This window comes from Diadema antillarum, unplaced genomic scaffold, assembly GCF_040938485.1.
Source record: "Diadema antillarum isolate AM-2024a unplaced genomic scaffold, OU_Dant_1.0 seq00000513_RagTag, whole genome shotgun sequence".
Lineage (NCBI taxonomy): Eukaryota > Metazoa > Echinodermata > Echinoidea > Diadematoida > Diadematidae > Diadema > Diadema antillarum.
Genome location: NW_027271467.1, coordinates 266 through 7,782, shown reverse-complemented (window position 1 = coordinate 7,782; position 7,517 = coordinate 266). Strand labels below are relative to the sequence as shown.

Below are 7,517 nucleotides of genomic sequence, written 5' to 3'. Positions count from 1 at the left end.
TAATATCTAGGCAACCTGCAGTAAAATAGGGATTCTGATTTGACTTCCAGAAACACAGGAGTTTGATTGCCTGAGGTAAAATACTTTCCAGGACAGGGAATACATCCTAGTAAGATTTCTGTGCCCTCAATAAGACCATAATGTGCTACATCCCTCCAGTCAATATCTATGCCAAAGTAAGAAACACATAAAAGTGATATTGACCAGCTAAGAAGAGGGAACTATGTACACACTGTAGTACTGATGCACGTTGTCACACATAATACTGTTCTGGATCAGATCAGCTGGACTAGTCACCACACAAGTTCCAGTCACGACGCCGGTCACGAATTGCCGCAAGTCAAGAGCAAGTACCTGCCGCCAGGTAGGACAATGAAGGTGTACGGTCTATCGTCCGCAGCGCTGCCACCCGTGCAGAGGTTCTCCTTTAAGTGGGTGGAGACAGGCGAGTCTGCAAAGCCATGGACGGTCATGGCACCCCAGGGAGGACCTTCGCTTCCATCAGACATGACTCTCCTGTGGGTGAAATAAGCACCAGTCTGCAATGAGCTCTGGAACCACAGACTTTACAAAATATGGAATAATCTTTCAATAAGAGCAGTTTACACAGCCAAGCAGAAAGTGGTAATATACAAGTGCTGCATGAATCGCTTATTTTCTAATATGGTTAGGAAGAATACACATTCACATAAACACCTCAGTTACAAGCCAAATTTAAAAGAAGGTCTGCCATGACCTTTACCTGCACAAGCTCAGCTTGTAATTGCGAACTGTCGTATTGACAAGTTAGGGTCAAATAGAAGTTATGCATGATAACTACAGAGAATATTGCAATGCCTTGCCTTTTACTTTATATCTTTATCAAAGGTAACATAAGGCAACAGTCTGATGTCCAAAGTTTTGACAAAATAACATATCACAAAAATTTGAAACCAGCCTGCACAATACATGCATCAAAACAGTAATACATCCATGTCGGCAGGTTTGGGTGCACACACTGTCTGTGCAATATATCTTTGCAAGTATAATGTTTTGGGAATTGGGTCTTCATGTTGAACGATTCTGCGAGTGGCTGACTTTGTGACCAAGATCCACATTGATGGAATGAGAAAGAAGTATTATTACTTTTTCTGAGAAAAAATAGTAATTTCCCACCATGGATATCTAGACACAACACATTTGTGTTACATAAGGCAATATATTTGCAGTGAGTTATCAATTTTTCAAAAATGAAAACACCATGAATTATACTGCATATACAGTATCTATTGGCAGAGGTTTTGCTGTTTTTACTGGTGTACTGAGAAATTGACAGTCATGCTGTTCAAGTTCATAAGCAGTCGTAAATGCATGAATACACACACACATGCAGTGCACATGTAAAGAGCGAATATACTTAAATGTGGTGTGTGCCATTACCTCAATGGGGACAATTTGCAGTGATTCAAAATCAAATCTTGTCCTGAGCTCTTAATGTAGTTTGTAACCATATTGGTCGATTGTGCCTCCCCATCCCCCTCCCCCATCCCCCCTTTATGTTTGTTTACCTCAAGGCAGAAAGAATCTGTGACACCGTGGTTGCTGGGATGAAACCCTTCCACTTTTCATGGAACACCTCTCCGGATTCCTCATGTGGGGAGGGACATTCGTAGGATGACAGGTAATCATCTCCACTATTCCTAGATGAGGATGTACGAGAAATGAAATCCAGATCATTAATGAAACAGACTTCTGTTTTTGATACGTCATTACATGGATTATATATACCATGTTCGCCAGACATTGTCTTTTACAATGTCTCCAAGACCCCATTTATAAGGGCATTTAGATCACTCCAGATATATCAGGCTTGGAGCGCTCTCAAGTTATACCTCTTTTGAGACTAGGTTCAGGGGGCTCCTAAACTGCTCCAGACTCTGCCTAAATGATCATCAATGTTTTAAGCACTCCGGAAGTGGAACGTAGTGTGCACTATGCATACAGTCTGTATGTTAGAAGTTCCAGGGCACTTGAATTTCACCATGACAGTTATACCCCTCAAAGCCACTTCGTGCATGGTCTCAGTGAGTGTGATTCTCTGCATGAACAGACTCAGAGGGGTGTAAGCAAAAGCGCTTTAGGAGCATTCCCTTGGACCAACTTTGTGTATGACTGGGGTACAAGACATTGGAAACACTGGCAAGTTCTGGGTCATCATTTTCACCCATGTGTGCATCGGAGTTGTACTGTCACTGCCTGGTAATTTGTATATACTTTAACTCCTACGGCGGCCAGGGATGACATCTCATAGCACTTTGTATCCAGTGGAAAAGGCGCTCTAAAAATATCAACTATTATATTATTCATTATTATTATTATTATATCATCATTTTGGTGTACTGGTCTCATAATCTCAGGTGCACACTTCCTTCTCACGGTAATGATTTCACTCTTCATCGTTTTCATATCATATTTATTGTAATAACACAATGTATCTAATCTCAATGGAAGTCATTGGTGCTACTCAAAAGGGTGTGTAAGGCAAAGAGCTTATAAAAAGTGTGTGCTAGAGTGCAAAGTATGCATACGCCCTTTACTATTGTTTTGTGAGTGCACGGGGAGCACTGGAAGATGGCGAGGCAGTAGGCTCACCCCTCATGCTAACATGCTTGCAAACGAGCAACCAAGAGGCAGCTAAATCTAGAAATGCGTACTCGCGTAAAAGTTCAAAAGTTCAAATACACGCTGTAAAAATGTTACTTCAGTACGCAAAGTCCGCCATTACTAAATGGGTAATGGCAGCCCCCACTGAAATCTCAGACATCATTGCATAGTTCGCCCTCTAGTGGTGGAGAGGAGAAAAATCTCTTTGGTGTAAGGTTATACTGAATCAGATCACACAACCACATGTCTCTTCATTGTAGAAAGCACCATTTCTTGGTTTGCTGTTTTACACCTTTCTTTGTGGAAGAGGCACATGCAATGATAGAATTAATTCATTGAATTGTTTGGTGGTTTGTCTTGTCACTGCACTGACAGCTTCTCCTTGAAAAAGATTTCAAAGTATTGAAGCATGGTCATACCATAGCATCCCTAGTATTTTCTTGCAAGGTTTGTATGGTTTGCAAGGTTGGCTCTTATAAACCTTTGAAATTCAATGGAATTTTTTTTCTCATTAATGGCATGCACAAACAGTACAAAACTTGTCTCATTTGAGAAGAAAATTCATTAGTTTGCTCCAGTAAAATCTGAAAATGCTCCCTATAACTTATTTCCTTGAAATATTTGAAGACAGAAATGCACAATTCACCTCCAACTACTAAGAAGACACTAATAATGAAAAATTTCATTCAGAAATGGTATCCCATGCTATGCCAGCCAAAGCATAAACCGGTATTGAACCCTTTACATGCCAAATTCATATCAACATACATGGAGAGGGCAGCCACTTTCCTATTGTATACTAGCATACACCTAGTGTCACATAAGTGTATGATCATATTTGCTACAGAGTTGTTTCACAGCTTTTTGCACTGTCAAGATTACTCTGCATGGAGAGAGGCACCAACTACATGTACTGAAGGTAGGCAGATTTCTCACTTCCTTGGGCACCTTTTCAAAGGAGGGAAGCCTAACTGCGACGGTGATTTGTATTTTGTTAAGACTGGTCACAGGCACAAACCGTTTTTAGAAATAGCATAATATGTTGAATTTGATTTCTGCAACTTGGGAGTGATGTCCATAGAAAAGTACCAAACAGTCTAGTATGATTTTGTTCCATCTCCTAAATAATATCTTTTGGTATTTGGCTCACTTCGCTCTGGCAGTTAATTTGCCATGTTTTGACAACCCAAAAAAGACAATCAAAAAAAAAAATAATAATAACGCCTCCGGCCACTTCGTTGGCGGAGGCATAAATAAAACAAAAAAAAACAAACCAACAACAACTTACAGGTTGCACTGGCAGGCCACCATGCCCAGCCATTCCTGGAAATCTGTGACCCCAGCTGCACTTTCTGCATGTGTGCCACGCCCACTCTCCTCGCCAACTGGTAGACTCCACCCACTGACTGTAGGAACAGGGATGTCCTGGCATGTGTGTGTGCTGTGACTGAGATGATGATGGTGACAGGTGAAGGATTTGAGATGAAGGAGGAGCAATGGCTCTATGCTCCTTTCACCTTCGGGTAAAAAAAGGAGAAAATTGCATAAAAAAAAAATTTAATTGTATTTTTCCAGTATTGCAGGCAAAGTAGTGGCAGTCACCTTAAAGCCAAAAAAATAGTTCTCAGAAGGGCTCAAAAATTTATCTTCCACTATTTGGAATTTGCTTAGGAAAAAAAAACATCCAAAAGGGTCTACCAAGAGACCTGTCTGGCTGATGGAATTTGACAGGATAATGAGTTGTTTTGGAGTATTTTGAGATCAAACGTGTAAAATAATTTCAATCATTGGTATATGCATACGACTTTTAGTCCTGTAGTGCTCTCCTTATTCAGTAGTGGGTAGATAGCACATTACGTGAAGATCGACTGGACCCTCGCATCATGTTTTCCAACAAGCTGCCTCTAGCGCAGAAGATTGATGAATACTACTGTGGCCCGATTTGTTGATTATTAATAATCGATACCACAAAATTAAGTAGCAACCATGATTGGATATGCTCCGAGATTGTAGCACTTTCACTTTCGTTGTTTCTAAACTGAAATTGTGCTCTTATGGCATTCTTTCACACATTTTCTATGCATAAGTGTACATTTTAGAGCAAAAATTGACAGTTCTGCCAGTATATGAAAAGTAAATTTTCACTTTTGATTTTTACTTGCTTTGTACAGTTTTAATTATCAGTGGGCGTGTAATCAAATTTCCCTAATTGTTCTCTTTTACAGTCCTATATCAAGATCCATGCCATCCCTTTTACGACATAAATATCATTTTCTCTTCTTTTTTTTTTGAACTGACTCTCATGACTTTTTGTCATCAATACAATATATTCTTATCTCCTGGATGTCCACGTATACTCCCAATATCACTAGGCATTTCTATGACATCAGTTTTAAGCCTTTATCTTCAATCCATTGAGGACGAGTCCAGAGTATACTTGGGCAAGTGTCTAAGGGAAATGCATGTAGTATTAGCAAAATCAGCCTGTCCTCAATGGGTTAAAGGATCCATGGTTTTCATTTCATATTCCCCCTACATGCATTGGTTCTTTAAAGGTCAAAAAGTCTCACAAAACCACATATTTCACAACATTAAATTTTAGCAATCAAATCCAAGGAGGTCCTTGTCAGGTTGAATCCAAGTATTACAGAGAAACGAAAGTACTTACAGGTAAGAAGGAATGTAAACTTCAGCTCTGGATGGCTGGCTAGTCTGGTTTGTACTCTATCATAGAATCCTCCACCAGGTTTGAAGTCTTCTCTCTTCAAATTGATCTCTACAACTGACAGAGACAATACAAACAAACATAAATGACACGATTGGCGAAGCGGTTCATTGCCACTACAGGCATACCACCACTAGTAATTGGTTATGCAGAATAATGTGATTTGGGTCCCATTCTGTTCTTCTCTTAAGTACTACACTGTATCAAGTATCTTATCAGACTAGTTTGCATGAAGTATATTGGCATAATGCAGGGCTGCACACTAACCATTTTTTTCTACTGGTCTGACCTGTCTGTCGGACCAGTAGTTACCCAGTTTTCTGTTTTACTGGTCCATTCCTGAAAAAGTTAATGGTCCGACAGTGATTTTTACTGGTCAGGGACCATTGGCCCAGTGCCAGTGTGCAGTATAGAGGTACCATGCACAGAAATTATGCAATCTCAAAGAAGAAATCCTCTGTTTTGCAGAGCCATACTGTCCACAAGGAGTCACACCAGCTTGCAAAATCACACTTCAGAAAAATTATTCTCCTTTTTTGATATATTTCATACCTTCTTTGCCTGGGCTTACAGTCAAATTGAAAACTCACATAGTTAGTTACCACTGGAGACAATATTCCCAAAATTTAGTTTTAAGACACTTCTAGGAAGCAAATCTACATTTCATTCATCAGCAAGTTCTCATTCACAAGATGTTAATAAGACACGAAAAGAAGAAACAGAAAATGACACTAAAACCCTACACAGCAAACATGCCCTTCTCTGCCCTCTATCGAAGGCACACACTTACTGTGCTTGCCTGTCTTGTGTGTTCTGTTGAACTGTGAAGGTCTACCATCGAGACCAAGCTCCTGGAAACTCTCCTTGGTGAGGGACAGCACCAAGGTACCTGGACAAAATGGAAACCATCTGCTGAAATGGGTAGTGTTTAAGTCTGGGGAAATATGGGTTTAAGGGCAATGTTATAGGTTAAGGGTAATGTTTAAGCACAGTATCGAACAGACAATCAACAATATCCATTTTTTTCCCTCTAACAATTTGATCTAGGCACAATCAGCACAGTTACTTACCCATAAACTGTGACAATAACAAAAATATTTGGAAGTGTTGTAAAGACCACCTACAGTACATGTGTAATGAAATTAAAGCAAAAGCACATTACACAAACATGATGCATACCAATGCTATATGTGCAGGCACTACACAGCATCGCTGGTATCTGTGTCAATTCAAAGAGAACACATTCTAATCTTGTTGCCTGGCTTAGGGATTAGAGGTTGTCACTCTCACTGCAAATTGACCTGGTGTTCTCTGGGACATACACACTTTCCTCACTGCAGTCAAAACAGCTGACAAAAGTGACTATGTGGTACATGGATCAAATGTTATAACATGTATTTCTTATTTTGAACAAATTAAATCACACCATTCATTCTCATACATCATGTGGGTAGGTCTGTGTAGTGGGTTGTGGGAAGTTTTAGGTATAAAACTTACATTCATGTATCCTCAAATACATGGATAAGGTAAACAATAGTACAAACAAAACCTCTGTGTGCTGTTCACACACAATTTATACTTACACAGATGTGGGCGTTATAATCAATCATACTATAATCATCCATAATCAACAATCATACAATGATATATCATGCATCTTCCTTTTTAACAAACAATCATATTTAGCTAATCTAACTAGATGGATTGTTTCAGTTTCAATAACAATTTTCACATTTGAAAGCCTTCTTTGCCCCAATGTTATACAATGTTGTCTATTACATGACTGTGGAAGATAAAGAAAATCTGGCCAATCATTTTCTCTATTGGTTTCCTGGAGTATGCTTGGATTTTAGTGGCTAGTGCTTCAAAACTCATACAGACACCAACAACAACATAAAAAACCCTTTAATTGACCTTTCTATTGAATAGTTCATATTATATCCCTCACAAAATGCATCTCGTCCTCTGATTGGTCGAGAGCACTGTAAACAACAAAACATAATTCTACCATCCAAGTGCGCGAAAAAGACTATACTCCCTAGGGAAATGGTAAAAACTATACCACGCTGGTGATTTTCGCGCCTTTTTGCTTCGCGTCGCGACGCGAAATATTTCACGTGTAAATGAATGGGTATCGCAGCACCTTCGC

General features: G+C 39.5%; 1 long non-coding RNA gene across 1 annotated transcript; it reads right to left on the bottom strand.

Annotated features, from left to right (window-relative positions):
• Nucleotides 1–3,972: 3,972 nt before the first annotated feature.
• On the bottom strand, nt 3,973–6,260 carry LOC139734204 (uncharacterized). Its single transcript, XR_011711146.1, has 3 exons — nt 6,159–6,260; nt 5,312–5,425; nt 3,973–4,160 (listed from the first exon to the last, which is right to left on the bottom strand). It is a non-coding gene; the product is annotated as an uncharacterized lncRNA (long non-coding RNA).
• Between the last annotated feature and the right edge of the window lie 1,257 nt (nt 6,261–7,517).